The 23,235-nt window shown below is 38.1% G+C and overlaps 1 protein-coding gene across 1 annotated transcript in view; it reads right to left on the bottom strand.

The window, feature by feature from the left end:
* The window catches only part of SPON1 (spondin 1), a 397,925-nt gene that overhangs the window by 30,594 nt on the left and 344,096 nt on the right, over positions 1–23,235 (bottom strand). The window lies entirely within an intron of this gene.

Raw genomic sequence — 23,235 nt, 5'->3', positions numbered from 1 at the left:
TTCTAGTATGTACCCATACTTCTCTAGGGCTCACATGACCTTCATGAGGACTCTGTCCAATCTAGAAAGCATTGTATAAATTGTTATAAGACTGAATCTATTTTAGCTCTCAGACCTAAGAGTACAGATGGGAAAGGATATGCAGTGGCTCCAGTATAAATTTCTGTTCCCTCATCCTTTTGAGTTAGCATTTCCTAATTTCCCAACACCCTATGTACAGCACTTATTCTAGACTTTTTCTTTTCCCAGATCCCAGTTCCTTTTCCCCATGCTCATTTTCCACTGGCAACTTAAGTTCATCACGTCGAAAAACAAACTCCTTGTCTTTTCCCCATACTTAGTCTTTTCCTTCTCTATTTCTGTTCCTAGTTATCCAGACGTGAAATATTCAAGTCATCATCAATTCATGCCTCTTCCTGAACCCTTCACCTGTACTCAAATTGCTTTGATATATGAAATCTATCTCTGCAAAGAATCCCCCTAGAAACTCCCTTCTTTTTATTCCTACCATCATCATCTTAATTTAGATACTCATTTACCTCACCCTTTCAACCAGTCTCCCTGACTACAATTTCTCCTTCCTCTCTCCAATCTATCCTTCACCGTGATGCTGGCTTACTCTTCCAAATGCACAGGTCTGCTCATGCCCACCTTTAATTGTCTCCTGAATAAAGTCCCAATCCTTTCCTAGAACTCGTGAGCCCCTCCATATTTGGACTACACAGAGCATCCCACATTTTACTTACATAGTGATCTTTTATATTCTTTTTTTCCAGCAATCCTAGACTACTCAACATTCCCCAAACTCATTTTTCTGTCTCCAAGATTTTTGTCCTCCCACATCTCTAACTTATTCAAATCTGTTCCCTTCTTACAGATGCCATCTCCTCCATGAATTCCTGATCCATAGTCAGAAGTAATTTCTTGATTTCTCATAATCATAAGAAAACATTTAGATGATAATAATCATAGCATCGCATTTATATGGTGCTTTCATTGTTGGATCCTTCTCATTGGATCCTTACAACTCTGTAAGGAAGGTGCTATTTATTGGCACCATTTTAAGACGGTCTAATTGAGGCTCAGAAAGGTTGTCACTTGCCCATTGTTGAGCAGATAGTATGTGTTAGAGGTAGTATTTAAACCCAGGTCTCCTGACTCCATGTTCCATACTCTGGTACAGCTGCTTTTACATAGGTTAAGTCAAATATGAGAATGTGAGATTTACTATGGATGAGTCAGTGAGTAAAGGCACAGAGAACGTGCTTCAAAATAGGCTGCACTTAATGCTAACATAACCGTTAAAAAAGTCATCCCTATATTATACAAGATCATATAATAAAATCACCAAATTCTACTTACAGATCTCAGAAAAGTAATTGCTATTTGGCATAAGATGGTTTCCTTTTTTATTCATTCTGACAGGATCACAGACTTAAAGAGATGGAGGTCATCCAACACACAAAGTCAAAGTCATCTTTGGCATCATAGTTAACCCCCTAGTCAAAGCCAAGGATTAGACTTGTTTTGCATGATCCTTTCCAACTCCGATTCTATCATTCTGATTCTCCATTTGACACATGAATGCCTTGGTTTGGACAGCTGCATTTCCCCCCTAAATGAAATGAGGAATTCTAACATTCATGAATCTCTCCAAATTGCAGAGGGAGAAAGAACACAGCCTTTCACTTACTACCAATTAGAAGTATTCATGCATCCGTCCTGCTCAGAGGTCCAGGGGGATGAATTCATAGCTATCACAGCCTTTACAAATTGCTTAGGCATTCACTGCCCCCTTCCCCCATCTAGCTGTCTCAGACGTGATAAAGAGGGGAAGGGGCTGAGTTAGACACACTGGACTGTTGCTATAGAGACCAGCAATTCAATCTTGCTTCTTCCTTTGAATCCCCATGCTAAGGAAATGCTTCCTGAATAATACCTCTCTGTACATTCTTGTATGAGGTTACTTCATTCATATCTGAAGTGACAAGATCCTGATGCCTGCAGAACAGACTATAACATTCAATGCTGTGTGAATTCACATTCTTTCTGGCACAATTGGAACTGGAATGTGAATGGTAGATTCAGCCCATGATAGCATGTCATTGCAAGAGAGGGGCAGCCATCATTAAAAATCATGACTTTAAGGAGAAGGGCAGCTAGATTGCTCAGTGGGTAGTGCTGGACTTGAAGTAAGGAAGACTTATCTTCCTGAGTTTAAATCTGGCCTCAGTCATTTCCTAGCTATGTGACCCTGGGCAAGTGATTTAACCCTGTATGCCTCAGTTTCCTCATCTGTCAAATGAGATAGAGAAGGAAATGGAAAACTGCTCCAGCATTTTTGTCAAGAAAACTCTAAATGAGGTCACAAAGAGTCAGATGTGACTGAAAATGACTGAATGTCATGAGGGAGATGTGTGGCATCAAATAAACATTCAACTCCCCAGACACACTCTGTCTTTTATCTCTTAATCTACTACTGATCTCCCAATCTCAAAGTTTTCTCTTACCACTGGTTTTCCATTGTATCTCTGTACCTTGGATTTTGGTACTTTAAGGAAAATCCTGGTAACTGACCTGGTCTGGATTGTATGTGCATGTTTGTATGAATCCTGATTTGGGCCCTGCCCCTCTCTTTAGGAGAAGAGTATATTTTTTCTATTGTGTTGTTTGCTTAATCACAAGTGAAGACCTTTTCTTTGTGCAAATAGAACAGCATTTTCTAATTCCCTAAAAAGATCCTTGGATCATAGCTTTAAAACTGGAAGAGACCTCAGAGCCTAAAGAGATAAAGTTTTCATTAAGCCTTTACTCTGTACCAGAAGCTGTGCTAAGTTCTAGGAATATGAGTGAAACTAAAAGATAACCCTAGCCTCCAGTATCTTACATTCTAACGGAGAAAGATAACACATCAAAGGAGACTGATTAGAGTAGGGGGTGGAGGAGAAAGTGGAACAATCAGGAGAGGCAGCCCCAGACCAGGAGTGAGCATGGTTGGCCTGGGTATCTTCTCAAATGGAAGGTCCTAGGAAGAACTCGCCTAATACAATCTTCCTCATTTGACAAATGAGGAAGGTGAGAACCAGAAAAGTTAGGTGACTTGGCTAATATCACAAAAAGGATAAGCAGTGGAGCTGAGATTTGAACCCAATTTTTTCCCCACTGCATCACACCATCTCCCCATACAACCTGTGATCAACAGCCACTGAACGACTTGCCCAACTACAATATGCCCAGCAGGGACATACGGAGACCTCAGAGCTCTAGTGATATGGTCCACACCTTGGAGGACTTGACTGCCTTCAAGGTGTATTTCCTAGTTTGAGGCAACTGGAATTCTGATTTGGGCAGTGGGTAGAGTAGGATCCCAGATCCCAGAAGTCACAGGGATCCTTCCACACTCATTTTTCAGGAAGGGAGGGAAGAAGGTTCTCACAGGGGTCCTGGCCCAATTCAAGTTGGTCTTAAACCTCCAGTTACAGGCATTTCTCATGTGTGGAGGCCAACAGGGCAGTCTATTCATTGGAGAGCCCCAAGTCACAGATTCTTAGAATTGGAAAGGGCATGGAAGACCCTCTAATTTCAACCCTTACCTGAATGGAAACTTTATTCAAAAGTATTCATTCTGCTTTCTCTTGAAAACTCTTGGAATCCCTAGCTTCCTTTTAAAGTTCAGGTCAAACATCATATCCAGTATGAATTCCTGCTCAAACATTATTGCTCTTATCTTAAACTAGCTTGCATTTCCTGTTTGTGTATTTGTCACTTTCCTACTCACTCCCACTAGGACGTAAGCTCCTTGAGAACAGAGATTGTTTGTTTGTTTGTTTTGTATCTCCACTCCTTAGTAGCACCTTGTACATGGTAGGTAACTCATAAATACTTGATGGTCCCAACACCTCTAGTAAAGAGGAACACATTACCTGCCAAGGAAGCCAATTCTACCTTTGTACAGCTATAATCATTAAGAAGTTTCTCAAGATTAAACATAAATCTTCACAATAAATTCTGTCAAATTCTTTCAGTAAACTCGGATGTATTTGATAAAGCCTTGAATTCACTGAGGCAAACTAGCTGTCTTCTTACCATGCCCTGTCATATGTTGAGCTTCAATGCTCTGTCAATCACAGGTTGTTTTTTTTTGGGGGGGGGGGTGCTGGTGGGAATCCTTTCCACACCAAAACTTAGTTATCATAAACAGAGGCAAATGAAGAGCTGAGTATTTCTGTCTTCTCTCATTCATTATCATTGTACTTCCTGCCATCCCTAGCTGTGGTCTCATCCTTCCTTGCTTCCAACATTCCTAAAGATATCTTTTTTGTTGTAATTAAGGTTCCCCACCAGTATCAACTCATTATTTGCATAAACACTTCTGACATTGTTATTATAAAATTGAATTACTCTTGTGTATTGATCATTCATTACCTGCCCTTATTTTTATCTATTATATGCATCTTAAAAAAAAAACAAAACTTGGTGAATGAGTTCCTTGTGTATTTACATCCTCTCTTTATCAACTTCCCCTTTTCCTTTTCATGAGCATTTCGTCTCTCACTTGCTTCGATCACTCTCCCATGTATTATTTTCATCTATGGGATCCCACCCACCATTTCTAAACCCAAACTCAATCTAAACCCAAATTTGGGTTGTATGGCAGACAATGCCTGACTTTCTCGTCTACCATAACTTCCCTCACTTTTTGAACAATGATATTGACATCAGACCAAGCATAGACTATGTCAGCTGCTCTGCTTGTGAGAAACAAAGAGAGGCAGACCTAGGGAGAGAGACAAACAGACACACAGAGAACTTGTCTGGAGAGCTGAAATTCTCTGCCAATGCTATCTCATGCCCCCATACGAGTCTGTGATATTTCTCCACATTCTCATCTCTTCTGTCCTCTGACTGTGGCAGTCCACAGAATATTGTCCTGAAAATACTGCATGTGCTTCGCCCTCCACAGAATCTCATCAAATTCAATCTGCCACATTTCTTTATTATGTCTTCTGGTTCTTGAATTTCTGCACAAATATATCTTCTTATTATACAATGCCCATTTTATCTATTCTCTTCTTTATAAAATGTGCCCTGCCTGAGGCCATTTCACTTACAAGTCCTAACCAAGTGCTTTCTTGCATTGAATATTTCCATTTTCCACGTTATTATGCATTATCTGTGTATTTGTACATAACAATCAGAGGCTATGGGTTTTATTGTAAACCTTGGATATTGTCTCCTGTGAATCATGACCCATCTTGCCTGTCTTCTTTTGATATTATATTGTGTCTGATATTTGTTCTTTGACTTGGGAGACATCCAGGAGCAGTGCTCCCTCAACTCCTCTATTTTCAGTTTATAGTTTTCCTCTATCGGATTTTAAAGACCCAAGATAAATATATATTTTATGAGTTCTCATTAGCAACACACCAGCCCTGGCCAAGAGCCCATTATTTCTATATTTTAAATCATTATCCATTAATTTAACGCACATTCTTGGTTATCATATTCCCAACCAGCTGCTCACTTTCAATTCTGATTTTTTTCTTCTGAAATGTATACCTTCAACTAGTTGCAGTGATGAGAAAACTACCTATACCCTAAAAAGTCAAAAGTGTCATTTCTAGGATTTCATAAACTCTAGAAGTGTTTTCTAGAGTCTCTCACTGGTACCGTTTGTCCCAAAATAAATCACTCAGAGAAAGTATTGGTTACTGGATTTGAAGACTTTTGCTTGATGAATCACGCATGTCCATCTTTTCAGAATTATCCCAGGTAGACATAATTAGTGACTTGTCTATATTTTCCTGACAATGTGTATGTCTTAAATCAATCTTTCAGCCATGTTGGGGTCCAGCTTTTCTTTCTATGTTCTCTCACTTGGTGATCTCATTATTTTCAAATATCTTTATGCAAAGGTCTCCCAGATCATTAAATCCAGCCCTAGTCTCTTTCCTGAGTTCATCTTCCACGTTAACAACTGTCGGTTAGACATTTAAAAATGGAATTCTTGTGATCATTTCAAATTAAAAATGTCCAAATTATAATTCATTACATCCCCTACTCTGAACCCATCATGCTCCAAATTCCTATTACTGTTGAGGGCTCCACCATCCTTCTAGTCACCTGGGTTCACAACTTTGGTGTCCTCCTCAATATCTTGCTCTCACCCCACAATATCTAATCAGTTGCCAAATCTTGTCATTTCCATCTCCACATATCTTTGTTTGCATAGCCATTACTTTGGTTCATGCCCTCATAACCTTTTATCTGGCCTATTGTAAAAACCTCATTGGTTTGCCTGTCTTTCTCCATGTTCATATCCATCCTCTATACAGATACCAAAGTGATTTCCCTGGAGTGTAGATCTGACCTGTTATTTCCTTCCTCAATAAATTCCACTGGCACCCTTTGACCTCTAGAATCAACTTTAAATTTTTTTATTTGACATTTAGAGTTCTTCACAAAATGGTGCCTTCCTATTTTCCCAGTCATCTTCCATATTAATACATGCAGTTTTGGTGGAATATTTGTTTTTCCTCACACACGACCTCTGTTTGTCTGTTTGTGCCCTAGCTATCTACCTTCCCTAAAATGCTTGCCCTCTGTTCTTGACCTCACGGAATTCCCAGATCCCTTTAAGACTAAGTCAATGCCACCTCCTGAAAGAGGCTTTTGTCCAAACTGTTGGTGCCTTCCTTTCTCACCGAGTTTCTATTCTGTGGCCATTTTGCATATGCATTTTTACGCATATTTAATCTCCTTCAATAGAATGTAATCTGCTTGAGAGCAGGGACTGTTTTTGTTTTATATCTGTATCTCTGACACTAAGCTAGTATCTGGCATAGAGTGTTTAGCATAGGCTTGTTGATTAATCAATCACGCGCTCTTTGAAAAAGACATTGCCTTCCAGGGTTATATTTCATCACTGAGTCCTATCCTACTGAATCTCAGCAATCCTCTTGAAAACAAAGTTGCTTCTTTGCATTACAATCTGTAGCTCACCTGGTTTGTACACAGATTTTGTGAATTTGTGTACAGACATCTAAGACAATGAATTTTATTACTTCTACTTCCTTGGATTTTATTTCCTGTGAGTTATTGCAAGTCTCCGATTCTTTTTACATTGTATCTCTGTTGGCATAAATAAAGACAGTTTTTTCTCTCCTTCATCTTTTTCACCTTTTTCAAATTAGATTTGCAAGATATCACTCAGATGAATTTTGATCAGATCTTATTATATGTACTATCTCCCTTTCCAAGGGCCCATCATCCCATATTTTAAGGAATGATCCAGAAATCTAAAACCCAGTCTCTGGTACCAATTTCTTCACAGCCATTAACCTCTCCCATCCATCTTTTTCTTCTGAAGCCCTTCTCACCTGTGCCCCCCAAGATCTTTACTCTCTTGCCCCCAATTTTTTAATCCTTAGCAATTCCTTAGCTTTCTAGATTCCTTTTTACAATATCATTCCTGTTTATGTGAATCACACCATTATTATTATGAAACACTGACATACTCTCTTCAGGGTTTGTGATGAACAGCTTTCAACAAATACCTTTGGGCAACAAAGTGTCTTCACTAATGGTGACTGAATGGGGCCAATTCCATACCCAGGTAGATATTTTGGGCAAAAGAAATCTGGGACAATCACTTCTTGGATAAAATTACTGACCTGATTTTTGAGAGTTTTTTTTTGCAGCAGATATTTAAGACAGAAATTGTGGTAGTCTCATACAGGAGTTGGATTTATAGAAACTAAAAGGATACACCAATGAAATGCTATGAAATGAGAGGGGAGCTGATTGCATTTTTAAAACTCCAAGACTTTAGTTTTAAAAAATTCCTACAACTTTTTATTATTAAATATAGAACACAACCTCAGTTTCTTCATTTGTCTATACCTTACTAAACATCTTACTCATCAGGATTTCCTATAAGACATAGCTTCCCACAAGTCAAAAGCTGTTGAATTGGACCCAAGGTCCTAGTTGGGGCCAGATTTTGCATGTTTCCTGTAAATGGTAATTCAATGAAGCTATATTTCACTGAGACTTCATTTATTAGCTTGGCCATACCACTGAGAGTGAAGCTGGTTTCTAAATAACTGATGTCCTCCTCAAATGGCAAATCCAGGCTTGAAGAAAGTGAAGTAATCAGAGCAGTGCAAGAAGGACCTACACTTCTTCAGAAAGAAGAGAAATAAGATGGATAATTAGAATTAATTGAGAACTGAAGCAGCTTCGTTTTCCATTAGAACTTGGCAGGAAACTGTTAATTGCCAATTAAGTCAGGTCATCAATCATATCTTGAGGCAAGGCAGACATAATAAATAGAGTTACATTTGGTCAGGAGTCTTTTAACCAAGTCTCCAGAGGAGCAAACAGGCTTGGTCAATGAGCAGTTTGCCACTGCAGACAATCAGGATTAGTCACAAAAATTAGAATAAAAATGACAATGGACCATGAATAGTGCTTCCAGCACAGTTGGAAGGCAAGGGGAATTTTATTGTGACTTGCAGAGAGCATCCATTTATTTTTCTTAGTTCCAAGGCATAGTTATGTAAGTGCAAAATGTGAATCTCTGTCTAGAGGAGAAGGTGAAAGGGTGGAAGGTCCCTATCTCTTTACTTTAGATTGTCAGAGAGAATGAAATTCACCTTGAAGGAATGGAAGAGTTCAGGGAACAAAGAACATTGAGCTACAAAGGCAGAAGGGAATCCCAACATATGTCAAGAAACAAAGAGTGAAAGAATGGGAAACAGACAAAAGAAGAGGAGGATCACTGAACATTTGGAATTTAGTAATAGGAGATGGATCCTCTTATGAAGAGGTTCTTTCTTGTGCTCCAAAGAATAATAAGTGTAGATTCTTTTTTTTTGATCATAACTTTCAGTTAGTCTGATTATTTTTATATATTCTCTTTTTGTTCTATTCTCTAAATCTGTTGTTTTTCTTAAAAGATATTTCACTTTCTCTTCCATTTTTTCATTATTCATATTTTGCTCAATTATTTCTTGATCTCTTATAATTTTGCTGGCTTTAATTTGCTCCATTGCTTCTGCATGTACCAGGCATGTGCTGGATCCTTCTTGCCCCTCTGCTTTTTGCAGCACAGCTGGGTCTGGAGTTCCTTATCAGCAGAGGTTCCTTCAAACTTCCTCGTCTCAAACACTCACCTCCCCCCACTATAGGGGGTAAAAGTTTCTGTTTGTGGAGCCAATGCAGCCTCCCAAACCAAATAATCCCAGGGCTTGTGGGAAAGTTATGATCAAAAAAAGAATCTTGATACAATAACACAAGAAATAATTAAAGAAAATTGTCCTGAAGCATTAGAACAAGGGGGCAGGGGGGAAGAGATAGAAAAAATCCATAGATCACCACTTGAAAGTGATCCTATGAGGAAAACTCATAGGAATATCATAGTCAAATTCCCAAACCCTCAGCTCAAGGATAAAATATTATAAGCATCAAGATTAAAACAATTTAAATATGATGGAATCACAATTAGAATTGCACAAGACCTAGCAGCAGAGACATTAAAGGACTGCAAGTCTTAGAACACAATATATTGAAGAGTAAAAGAACTCAAGCTTTGGCCAAAAATATCATACCCTGTGCAAAGTTGAGTATTATTCTAAATGAAAAAAATGGACATTTGATAAACTCTCAGGCTTTCAAGACTTCATTAAAAAAATCATGAACTTTCAACATACAAGACCCAAGAAAAATATAAGGTATATACCAATGACTGATTATAGGGGATTCATAAGGACAGACTATTTACCTTTTATATATGTAAAGTATACAGCTAAGGTTCTTATTAATAATTGGGTAGTTCATAACAAAAATTGGGGCAAATCTGACTTTGATATTAATTTAAAAATAAAACCATTTAGGAATAGCTAAAAAGGGTAATTATTTTATACAAATGAAATGCAAGAGGAAGAACTGATACAGAGGAATTAGATGAAGGAGGAGGCCTTATAGTTCTGGTAACCTATTTTCATTGGGAATTGGTTTAAGAGGGAACAATACATAAATATTTAGAATTATATAAAAATCTCCTAAATTCAGAGGAAATAAAATGGTAGGGAGATAGGGAGAGGGGAGAGGACAAAGGAGGGAAGGTGAAGGAGTAGGTACAGGAGGGTTATAGAAGGGTGTTTAGATTTATGGGATTGGGAGGAAAGGGGAGGAATCCTTGGAAAGGGTAGGCAAATAATAGGAGGCCAGGGTAGTGGGTAGAAGTAGAGTAGAGGAGGCAGGAGGGATAGGAAACAAGAGATATGCACAAACAGAAAAAGAAAGATCAGGAGTAGAATGTTTTTGGGAAAGCATATGTCTGTATATGAATGTATGTATGTATATGAGTATGTACATGTCTATAGCTATAAAGAAACATATCTAAACTTAATTGTGGCCTTCTAGGGGGGTGAAGGGAGGGGAAAAACAACAAAGTAAAAAAAAACTGCACAGAAGAGAACAAAAGAAAGCAAAGAATAGATGGACAATTCTCAACACAATGTGTATTATTCATCATATAGACTTTCTTGAAATGAAAATGTATTTAACATATTGTGAATCCTCTCTTATATTCTGCTATGCACACGATTTGCTTTTTTTCTTATTTTGTATTTAAGTTCCAGTATTTAATCTTATGATTTTTTTTGTTTCTTTTCTCCATTCTGTATTTGTGTTTTGACCCTTGAGTCCAAAGTTAAAACTAAAAAAAAAAAATAAAGAAAAAAGAGAATAAAAGGGAGATAGAAAATTCAAAATAATGAAATTCTAAAGACACAAATGCCTGTGTTGAGGAGGAAAAAGAAGTATCTCAAGAGAAAATTTGGAACCCAAAGGGACTTTTTGAACAATTGGGTTTTATTTTTAAAAATTAATTTATTTTTAGTTTTCAAAATTCACTTCCATAAGGTTTTGAGTTTTAAATTTTCTCCCTCTCCTTCTCCTCTCCTTTCCTTTCCACAAGACAGCATGCAATATTATACAGGCTCTACATATACATTCATATTAAGCATGTTTTCACATTAGTCATGTTGCAAAGAAGAATTAGAACTAAAGGGAGGAACCATGAGAAAGAAGAAACAAAATAACAGCAAAAAGAGAGCAAACATTATGCTTCCATCTGCATTCCAGCTCCCAAGTTCTTTCTCTGGATGTGGATAGAGTTTTCCATTGTGAGTCTTCTGGAGTTGTCTTAGATCTGCACTTGAGCATCTGAGGTTTTAAAAAGACATTTGCAAAAGATATAGTTAAGGACAGAAAGTGAAGAATGAGTACTAAAGGAAAGTACTCTAAGAATAAAGTACAAGTACTACTAAAAGCCAGTATAAGCAAACGCTGAAGATTTATGCCAAGGCCTACAACAATAACAAAGACTCTTTTAACTCTCTTGTGTATTGGAACAGAGGAGGTAAAGGGGTATCAAGGAAGGGATAGGACACTATCTATGGTAGATGAGATGATGAAAACAGAAATAAGAAGGAAAAATCATTCAAGTTTCATTTTGTTTTCTTTTTCTTTTCCAAGGAGAATGGTCTTTGGACTGGAAAGAACCAAAGAAAAATGGCTAACAAGTAGTTAAAACCCAAGGTAAGGGAGGAGAGAGTTAAAACCCAAGGTAAGGGAGGTAAGGTAAGAGAACATCTATTTTATACTCAATAAATTCAAGTGATCAAAAATCCAGATGAACTGAATCCTGGTGCATTGAGAAACCTGACAGATGTGAGGGTGAAGCTATTGTCAAGGATCTTAGGGAAATTGTGGGAAATGAGAGAGGTGTCATAGGACTAGAACAGGGAAAATGTCCTATTTTTTCAAAGAGAACAGAGTGTTATCTTTAAACTATAAGTTTATAATCAAATTTGATCCCTGACAAAGTTCTACAACATATTATTAAAGAATTGATTTGTAAGCATTTAGGAAGTGTCTTAGTAATCATTAAGAACATGCATGGCTTTATCATGGCTGTTCATGTCAAACTAATACGGTTCTATTTTGACAGAGGAACTAGCCTGGCAGATATTGGTGTAGAAATAATATGTCTGGATTTCAGTAAAGAATTTGACAATATCTTTTATGGTTTTTTGGCTTTGTGTCCACAATGCATTGCACATAATAGATGCTTAATAAATGTTTGCTTTATTAGAATGGCTTGAATGCCATCTTTCTATTATTTCCTGTAATCTGGCCTAACTCATATTTCTCCCATGAGGTAGATATGAACTAGATGGGAATATATTTAATTGTATTTTGAGCTGGTTGAATATTCAGACCCAGAGACTGATGAGCCACTTTTATGTGTTGGGAAGTCTCTATCAGTAGGCTCCAGGGGCCTTTCCTTGGCCCTGTGCTATTTAAAATTTTTATGGATAACTTGGTTGTTAGGACAGATGGCACACCTGTCACATTAGATGATGACATGAAGCTGTAAATGACAGCTTACATGCTGGATAACAAAGTTAATCCCAAAAATCTTGGCAGACCAGAACTATGGCCAAAAAAAGACAACCCTTGTGAAATTTATATGTGTATGTGTGTGTGTGTGTATGTGTGTATATGCATGTGTAAAAAGTTTAAAATGAGAAATCACAATCACTTTCTCTTCTATGGAAACGAATGGGATAAAGCAATTTTGCAATAAGAACAGGACAAGCCAAAAGTCCCCAAAAAGACAGGGCCAGGGAGGGCAAGAAAATTAAAGAGAGCCTGGACAATAGCTGGCCCAGGCCCAAAGATGAACTTTTTCAATATTTCCATTTTATTTTTAGATAAACTATCTTTTAGAGATAAACTATCTTTAGTTAGCCTCTTAATATTGTATGAGTATGTTATGTCAAGAAACATAGGCAAGACACTAATGAACCTTGACATGGAGACTCATTCAAAGTCACTTTATATGAAAAAGAATAGACTATTCCTCAAAAGGTCACAAGGAGGCTAAATAGGAAGGGACACGAAACAAAATACATAAATGCTGTGAGACTTTTACCAGGTCAGCAGAGGACTTTAATCCCCAGAACTTAGTCTGGCAATATGCAGGATAATCCCATGGAATTATAATAAGAGTAAATAGAAACTGAGGTAGGGGATCTCAGACCAGTCTTTGGGTTATCTTTGAGAAGAGATAAAGGAGTAGAGTAATACCTATGGATATCATGGAAATGGTAGGAAAAAGGGATATCTTGCTAAGTAGGAATAACTGTATTTATGGGAAAAGATGACTACCTATTCACCATCACTGCTAGTTAGAGTTATGAGGATCAACAAAGTACCTGGGCAAATTTGATTTCCTCTATTTCACTTCAAACCTCAAAAAGTCACAATGGAAGTATGTGTGTATGTGTGTGTATGTATATGTATGTGGGGGGATAGTATAGGCAATAATACCTTGAAATGGTAGGCATGGTGGGTCATATGAATCACAGTTCCAAAAACAATCTGAAACAGCATGGGCAATAGTTGGCTAGAGGTTTGACCCTTGCTACTGATGCACCTAGGAGCAGATAGGTGGCACAGTGGATAGGGTACCAGCCCTGAAGTCAGGAGGACCTGAGTTCAAATCCAGTCTCAAACACTTGCTATCTGTGTGACCCTGAGCAAGTCACTTAACCCTGTTTGCCTCAGTTTTCTCATCTGTAAAAGGAGCTGGAGAAGGAAATGGTGAACCACTCCAGTATCTTTGTCATAAAAACCCCAAATGGAGCCACAAAGAATTGGACACTATAAGATGACTAAACAATAAGAAATGATGCATGTATTCTGCATGCTATCTTTCCTATCAATTTATATGTGTACGCTAAACATCTGCAGGAGAGGCCACTCTCTGTTTCTTTGTTATAAGAACAGGACAAGGAGACTCATTGTCATAGGAACTGGGACTATATACCATGGCTGACTTCAGGACATAATGATTTGCCAAAGGAAAAACTGGCCTCTTAAGGTGATTGGGTTAAGACCAGGAAGGATTCTTTTCCCTAACTCTGTCAGGGGACCTTCGTAGGCACATCCAAACTTGGATCCAGAATTTACGAACTCAGACATCATGGTACAGTGGAAAGAGTGTTGGCTTTGGAGTCAGAGAACTGCATTCCAATCCCACCTCTACCATTTTTTGCCTGGGCAATCTTTCATAATTCACTTAACTCTTCTGTATATCCTCATCTGCGAAATGAGAGAGTTGAATGAAATGACTTCTACTGGCCCTTCCAGTTCTGTCTATATAAACCAATGATTAGAAATAGTGAGGAAGAAACTTGATTTGCTCATGGGTCTCATTTAAAAGCTGTTTAGAGATCCAGATGAGTATATACATATATTCACTGATATGCCTATAAATGCCCTTTGCCATGGAAATATGGCAAATATGGTCCTCTTATTCCTGTTTTAGGTCAATGAGTTATATCACCCTTGTAAATCATAGTATGACCTTCAAGTCACATGCTTGGACATTTAAGGATTGGATCTTGCTTGGGGGACATCTGGTGCTGTCGTTCTGGTCATTTTATTACTGTAAGTTTGATGCAGCTATGTCATTATAATTCCGTTAACAATAGAAAAGGGGAAAACAAGATACAGACATACATAAATACATATATGCATATATGTATATAGTGGCAATTTTATGGAGGTAAATAGTAATGTGGGGGGATAGCATCAGGAAAAATATCTAACCTGGATAGTGTTTGGTCAAGCCACACTGACTATGGGAAATTATACTTGTATAGAAATTGGAGTATTGGTAGGAATACTATTATTGAATAATCTTCTATTTTCCCTTAACCTAATTACTTAAAAACAAAGCCTGGTCCAGAAGATGGCCTGGTAGAGGAATTATTTTTCCACAGTTGACTAAAATTCTAATCACAGGACCTGGGTCAGATGACTAAAGAATTGTTCCTGAAATCATATAGGCAAATGTCCCTGGCTACTACTGTAGGTGATAGGAACAACAGATAAGAGAAACCTGGGAGTGGTGTTCAGACTTTTAAATGCGTTACCTGTACAAATGCACCTTCAAAATGCTTGTAATAGTCAACACTACCTCCCTGCAGTAATCTGTTTAACAGTGCAATGCAGGAGAGAGAGACATCTTTTTGTGATGTGCATCTTGACTCCACCCCAATAGTCTTAAATGGGCCACTAAGATTAGCTGACTTCTTATGAATTACAGGAGAGTGCAAGAAGGGAAAAATATATAACTGTATATAGACCCAGAGCTAGGTCTTAACTTTTAGTCCACACCATAGTCTCCAAATACATTGTGCCATTTCTCATTTTCTCTCACACTGACATGGAAAGAATACATTGGATCAAGAACTAGACTTGAAGATAAGACCAGGTTTTGTATAATTTTGAAAACTTAGTAGCTGTGTAACACCATGACAGGTCATATATCCTCTCTGAGATCTCCATTTTCTTATCTGTGCAATTCAGATGAGATGATGAGTTATCTACCTTGTAGGAACACTGTGAAGATCAAATCAGATAAGGTACTGAAAGTTGGCAAAACTGAAAGCGTTAGATAAATGTGAACACCACGGTACCACATTAGATAATTCAACCTTTGGAGAATTAACAAAATTCTCCTGCTAAAATTCTTACTAGAATCATTTGGTATGTTTGTAGATTTTGGATAACCTCTCTTTGGATTAATTATGCAAGGGGCTGTGAAATAGGCATCACAAATCTGTGATGGAAATTTGATTTGGGGCTACACTGATGGCCTTTGAGGAAAGTCAGGTTCCAGGAGCCATTTACCCAATTTGGTGACATCTCATGGGAAAATCAATGTTACATGACATGGCAATATTTGTTAACATTCTCAGTTGTTTTAATGCAGAAAATCATCCAGGGATAGGTTCCAGTAGTGAGATCTAGGAAGTTTAGGCCTACCTGAAACTGGGGACCTCCAGTGAATATCAAAAGGAAAGAGATGCTTAAATGTATTTTGTTGAGTTGAAAAGAGACAATGAACATTACTATTGAAAGTTGAAATGCTTCTGTAATCTGCTTCGTTCATGGCTTGATTTAAAAAAACAGAAAGTTATCCCCTTGTATTCTCAAATGCCCCCTCAATAAATGGCATAAAAGTACCATTTAACCTTGATTGCTACTATGATCACACTTGGAAGGAGCCGGTCCTGTCTTGGGTGAGAGTCCTATTTCCACAAACAAATACAAAGCTGTCTAGTAGATGGGAATAAATGAAAGAAAAAAAATTATTAAGTACTCACTATGTACCAAGCACTGAGCTAGATGCAGAAAGGGCTGAGGTTCACGACAAATCATATTGCATGTTACTTTCACTAATATCGGCTGTGTTACTCTTTGAGATGCATGTCAATATCATTTCTGCATCTGTCTCTGTACCTGGAGTATGAATGTTCTTATCTGGTGCATGTGTGTATGCATGCATAATTTTATATCCCAGTATGCATGTGCATGTACACACATGCTGGAGCATGACAGATTTCCCTTTCTATCCCTGTTTGAAAAGGGCAATCTGCTCTTCAGTTCCTGGGTGGTCTGCTGGCAAGAGCTGCTCAACTTACAGGAACTGAGCAAACATTCTCGTTTTTATGAGACTGGGCTGGAGGCATCTAGCACCATCTAGAGGTTGTAGATAGGGATACAGAATAGAAAATTAGATTTGGCTAAGTACAGGTTGTTGTGCCTGGTCAATGGAGGATCATACCAGTGAGTTTGGATATTCAACTGGATTGTGACTCAACATGTTGAGTTGGGGGACTAGCTTCAATGGATTTTTATCTCTCCTCTAAAACTTATGAATCAACATGAGAGGAAATAAGAAGTGAGAAAATGCTTTCCAAGAGGAAATGTGAGCTTTGAACCGAGAGTTAGGAAGACCAGAGCTCAAATCCTACTTCTGAAACTTACTAGCCATGTGAACATGGCCAGTCAGTTAATCTTTTTTTGCCTAATTTCCTCATCTATAAAAAGGGAATGATAATTTTAATACATTCTACTTCTGAAGCTCATTAACCATATGAACATGGACCAATTAACCTTTTTTCCCTGAATTTCCTCATCTGTAAAAAGGGAATGATAATTTTAATATATCCTACTTCTGACACTTATTAGACATATGAACATGGGACAGTCAGTTAATTTTTCTTTGCCTCAATTTTGTCATTTGGACAAAAGGAATAATAATTTTCATACTTCATAGAGTTTTAAGAGACTTAAATAAGATTACGTATGTAGAGTGCTTTGCGAACCTTAAGGTTCTATGTACATGTCAGCTGTTACTGCTGTTGAATGAGATCATAGCCAAAAACTGAATTGGGGCTCGAGGTCCACACACTATATTTCTTATTTATTGAATCAGTTTAATCTCTTATCGAATTTAATATGAAGAGAAATAATATTATGATAGCTATTGGGTTAAAGAAAAGTCTTCAAGAAAGTCATTAAAATCCAGGAGCTATGAAGTGAAACAAGCTAACAGAATAGGGGAGGAGTAGACACTTGGGCAGTAAGTAGCTGGCTCAGGTCCAGGAATAGGCTATATTTTATCTATAAGAAAATCTAATCTTAACTTTTTCGCAAGTATTTTACCTTAAGAACTGTCAGTTCAGGCGAGACTAGGAATATAAACTCAGTCCTATTTATTGACTGTAAGTAGGCAAAGAGAATTTTCATAAGAGACCAGAGAAATGGCACCAAGTTGGGCTAACCAGGTAAACTGAAGCACTAGAACAGTAGTGTCAAATTCATGTTCAAGTGGGCCCAGTAAATCAAACATAAGGATCATCATGAGCAAAATATTGCCTTAGAAAACCACAAATTAACATTGTTTTTTATTCATTCATTCATTCATTTAGTTAGTTAGTTAAATATTTCCCAACTACATTTTTATCTGGTTAGGCTGCACTTGGGAGTGTTTCTGCTGGGTGTGGTTTGACATCTCTGCCCTAGAAGATGATTAAGCAATTGGGGTGCAGTAAGATATGTCTTACTGTGACATAGGAATTTGCTCCCTAGAACTCTGCCTGCATATGTGCAAAATGATGCCACTCTATGTCAGTGCTATCATGAGGGTAAACAAAAATAGAGGTGGGACACCTAGGTGCTTGAACATCATTTGAGGTGGATAAATGAGGAGCGATGTCTGTGCACATCCTAAGGATGGAAGGGATTGAGAAAAGGATGTAGCTTATAGAATAACAAAACTGTGTTATTTAGCTATGCTTTATTCTGCAACTCTCTTTTCTGTAGTTGCTGGCCAGAGTAAAGATGGGCTACAAAATACTTAGATCGACTCAGGAGTTGTTTCTATTATGACTGACCATGAAAAGTCACTATAGAGTAAGGGCTGGAGAGCAGCATTTACAAACACATGTCAGGGATGACTTGGTTGCAAAGTAGTTCTCTGGAAAAAAGATCTGGGGCAGGTTGACTCCAAATGAGTCAACAGGGTGACATGGTAGCCAGAGCAAGGAATTCAGTGGCATTCTGCATTAAGAGAGGCACAATATCCAGGAGGTTGGAGCAGCTTCAGTCTGTGCTGATCAGAGCATGTCTCAGAGCCAGCATTCAGTTCTGGGGGTCATTTTTAGTAAGAACATAGACAAAATAGAGTGTGACAGGAGGACACTGGAAATTCTGCTATATGAGGATCAGTTGAAGAAAATACAAATGTTTAGCCTGAACATAAGAAGAGCAGAGAGGAAATAAAAGCTTTCATTTAGAACTTGAAGGACTGTTGGAAGAAAAATTCCACTTTTCCTGCTTGGTCTCAGAGGGCAGAATGAAGAGGATGGGGTAGAAGTTACAGGAAGATCTGAGGCCAATGTTAGGAAAAATTTTTTGACAATTAGAACTATCTCAAAGTGCAAGGGCGTTTTGGGGATGTTGCAGTTTGCCTCTCATTGGAGGAACAAGTAAAGGCTAGATGAGTACTTGATGATACAGAGGGAAAAGTCAAAATGGGAGAGTGAGAGGTTGACAACTTGGTCTCAGTTTGCCCCAACCTCTTCCACAATTTCCTAGAAAATTCACCTAACTGAATTGAGAGGCAAAGCCAAGAAAAAGTCACGGTGAATCGTTCCTCCTCTCAACCCCCTGCCCAGCTCAGAACAGTTTAGGAAAATAATCAGAAAGTTCTGCAGATGTCAAGGAGTAGGCTGACCAGGACTCAGTGAAGTAGCAGCAGCAGCAGGGAGCTTCCCAGTGTCCAAAGACAGTAGACAGTTAGACAGGGTCTAACACATGGATAGAAAGACAAACTAGCAGGGAAGTTAACAGTCCTGTCCTTGGATCACATCACGTTGGAAGCACTGAAAACAGACTGAACTGTGAAAGCAGCAGAAAAATCTCGGGTCTGACATATACAACGCTGTCCTACCCACCACTGAACAGAACCCAAATCTAACATAAAGTCCAAAGTGAATAATTAGGCTGGAAAAATGAGAAAACAGAAGAACCCAATCACAAAAAAACCACTATGGTGACACTCAATATACAAACTCAGAAGACTTGAAAATACCTACAAGCAGAGCTTCAAAGATGACACAGAGGGGAATCTTGATCGGGTCAGAGCAACTAACCTCTGATATCCCTTCCAATTTGATATTCTGGGATTCTGGGCTTCTACTTTGCTAGAAACTGATTCTGTTCAGTTAGATACTCTATGGATTTATAGAGTGCTGCAGGAACTCCTTTTAGACACTAGGAGGCAACCAAGTAATTCACCACTTGAAAGCACTAAGTCCTAAGATGCTCAGAGCCTAAGAGTAACTTCTCATAGACTCATAGAAAGTTAGAGGTGAAGGGACCACAAGGCTTATTGAAACCAATAGCTTTCCAAAAGTAGCTCAAAGCTAGGAATTTACCTTACACATTGAAGAACATGGCTTATTAGACTTGTACCTAATTTCCTTTAGGTTTAAGCCAAAGGCTTACTTTTGTGGATCATGGTATAATCACTGCAAAGGGGGCTACAGGCCCCAAATAAAGGCAGAAATGGTTACCTTATGATATTGGACTGAAAAAATTCCCATATAACAGAGGAGATTAACAGCAGCAGTTGTTAGAACGGGGTTAGCAAGCTTCAGAAATTATAGTCAATGCTAAAGGTCCTACTACTTAACCGGAAGTCTGTAGATCTAGGTTAAAGGCTCAGCTTGATTGCCAGTGCATATAACCTTGGGCAAATCTCTTACCTGCTCCGGGCCCCTGGTTCTTCCTCTGTGAAGTAAAGAGGTTGGATGTTATGACCTCTATGGGTTTTTTCCCTAGTTCAACAATCTATGAAGACTAAAATATAACTATTGTAAAATAAACTCTGATATAATTCATTGTAACATGTGTGGTAAGACTATTAAAACAGAATAGTGGGGACACTAGGAGTCTAGAAAAGAATCATAGGATCATAGATCGAGAGATCGAAAGGGTATTAAGGGTCATTTAATTCAACTCTGTCATTTGATAGATGAAGAAACTGAGGGTAAATGAATTGTCCAAGTTCAGACAGGTGGCAGATCTGGGAATTAAACTCAGGTCCTTTGATTCTAAGTTTACCTGTAAGTTACAGTCATTTTTTAGTTGTGTCTGACTCTGTGACCCCATTTGGGGTTTTCTTGGCAAAGATACTAGAGTAGTTTGCCATTACCTTCTCCAGATCACTTTACAGATAAGGAAACTGAGGTTTGGTGACATGGTTAAGTGACTTGCCCAGGGTCACACAGCTAGGAAGTGTCTGAGGCCACATTTGAACTCAGAAGATGAGTCTTCCTGACAACATTCTACCCATTGCATCTAGCCACCAAGCTGTCCCCAATAGTGAAGTAGTACTTAGCACTCTTTTGTCTGTAAATTGCAGAAAATAAATATAATACTGGAAGGACTATAGAACTGACCTAGTCCAACCCTTTCATTTTACAGAAGAAGAAACTAAAGGACAGAGAAGATAAGAAACTGGCCCAAAGCCACATGGGTATTAGGGAATTCTATCCCACATGGGAATTCTGTCCCCTTTCTACTGACCACACTGCTGCCAAAAAGAATAAGGGGAGATGACACTCCATACCAAATGATCAGTACAGACGATTTAGCGAGAAATATGCTAGAGTAGGGAAAAGCCATCAATAAAAACTATAAATTTCAGAAGAAGTTCAGAACTCAATGGAAGAAGAGGGAACCTCTCACACTGGGGAAATCATAGTCTTGGTTAAAACAGCAATAGACAACTTCTTCTGCTGTTCTCTGATCCTGTCCCAGCAATCTTCTGAGCAACCATTATCTCCTGAATGGACCTACTCACTAGGAAATCAGCGAATGGTGTAAATGGCTAGTACCAGTTACCTCCTTGGATGTCTTCCATTGGAAATTGGAAAACTGGCACATGAGACATCCATTTATCCTGTTGATTCAACTAGTGTGAATGAGTCCTCCAAAGTCTGTTCAAGTTGGTGATCAGATACAATTGAATGTGTGAACTTTCAAAGTTGAGCTCTAGCTCTTGTGACCCCATCAATCAGCAGATACCACATGAGACTCAGCCTAAGCAGCCAGCCAGCTGGTCTTTCCCTCTTTCTTTTTCACATCATTTTAACTGTAACAGCTGGTAGGAGCCATCCTTGAGGAAATTGGATAGTGCTTTGGCACACATACATCCTTTAGGTAGCTACATCCTTTCTGGCAGAGGAGTCACTTAAGCTGCCATAGTCCTTGCCTCCTGAAACATTTCATAACTACAGTTGAAAATATCCATACTGTAAAGAATAAGTTTATATAATAAATAGTTCTGGTGAAGATATGGAAATGATAAAAGTTGTGTATGATCTTCCTCTCATTTGCTTTCTTACTGACATGATAGTATTCTAGATTTCATCTCAAAACTATTAGCTGGAACAACACTTATGAACAGTTTATGTAATCAAATGTTAATTAAGCATAATGGATGGTTATTAAAGGAAGATGATAGTTCACCTTATTCACTTTTAAAGGAGTGAATAAAAATAAACATCTCACAACTACACTTGGTAATTAGAATTCAAAATAAGCCGGCATCCCACTTAGTCAAATGCATAACAAATGAGTGAGGAATTTTTAATTCTTTTGCTCAAAATATATCCTTTCCTTTTTCTAATTATAGTTCTCAACTGGATGAGCTCTACCAGAGCTAAACAATGATCTGCAAGCTAATTTGTTCATTCCCGATTACACTTGTTTAAATGGGTCCTGGGGATAAAAACAATACTCATTGAAAACCATGTCAGTTGCAGTGGCCAGGACCTTGTAAAAGTAGGTCAGTCTTGCTTCCTAATGAGCTAGGGAGCAGAGAATTCCATTAACCTCAATTGAACAAACACATTAATGAGTGGTAGGGCTGTTTTTCCAAAACAAAACTTTGCTCCTATAGCTAGTCTTTGGTTCTCCTGTTTGATTTCTTAATTGGATCATGCCAAAGACAGATTAGAAAGGTAGGTTCTATGGAAAATTAGACTTATTTTGAAGGGAAGATTACTTTACACTATGTATGAACTATAGTTGATACGCTACGAAGGAGTCTGCTTTTGACTAATTCTATTAAAAGACTAATTAACAATAGTGATTTATGGGTGTCATTTCTGGTCTTGGGATTTTTTCAAAATTCTAATTCCTTTCCCTTGCCAAGGTGGAAATGCATGTTAATTTGAACCATCCTTTGTTAGCCTTCATTAATACAGCTGTAGTAGTCCAAGCACTGCAAAAATGGAAATTTAAAGACTCAAGTGCAAAGCTAAAAATGATGTAACTTCTGAAGGGGTTGAAAAAATCCAGTTTGAATTGGAGACGTAACGGTTTCTGAATGATGGGGGGTGAGGGATGCTCTTATGAGATGGAAAATTATAATCTGAAATTTAAAAGGGGGAAGGAATCTATTATGTAAACTCCAAACTTTGCAACATTTAAAAAAGTTGGGTGGTGAGTGAGTACTCATTAAGAGAAGTATTTATTACTATAAGCAAAAATGTTTTCATCAAGAAGAAAACCACATATGTATTAATTCTGTGACCCCACCACCACTCAGGCCCCACTCGTTGCCTAAGGGATGTTTTCGGACACAGCACTGTATCAAGATTCAGGATAACCAGAGTCAAGGATTAGTGGTTCCTGGAGAGAAATCAGTCTCAGGGAGAATTTTCAGTGAAGTACAGATAATAGTAATACTTCTTCACACCACCACCACCACCTTTACTACCTTCACAAAAT

Source organism: Notamacropus eugenii, chromosome 6 (genome assembly GCF_028372415.1).
Source record: "Notamacropus eugenii isolate mMacEug1 chromosome 6, mMacEug1.pri_v2, whole genome shotgun sequence".
In the NCBI taxonomy this organism is placed as follows: Eukaryota; Metazoa; Chordata; class Mammalia; order Diprotodontia; family Macropodidae; genus Notamacropus; species Notamacropus eugenii.
This window is presented reverse-complemented; position numbering and strand designations above follow the sequence as displayed.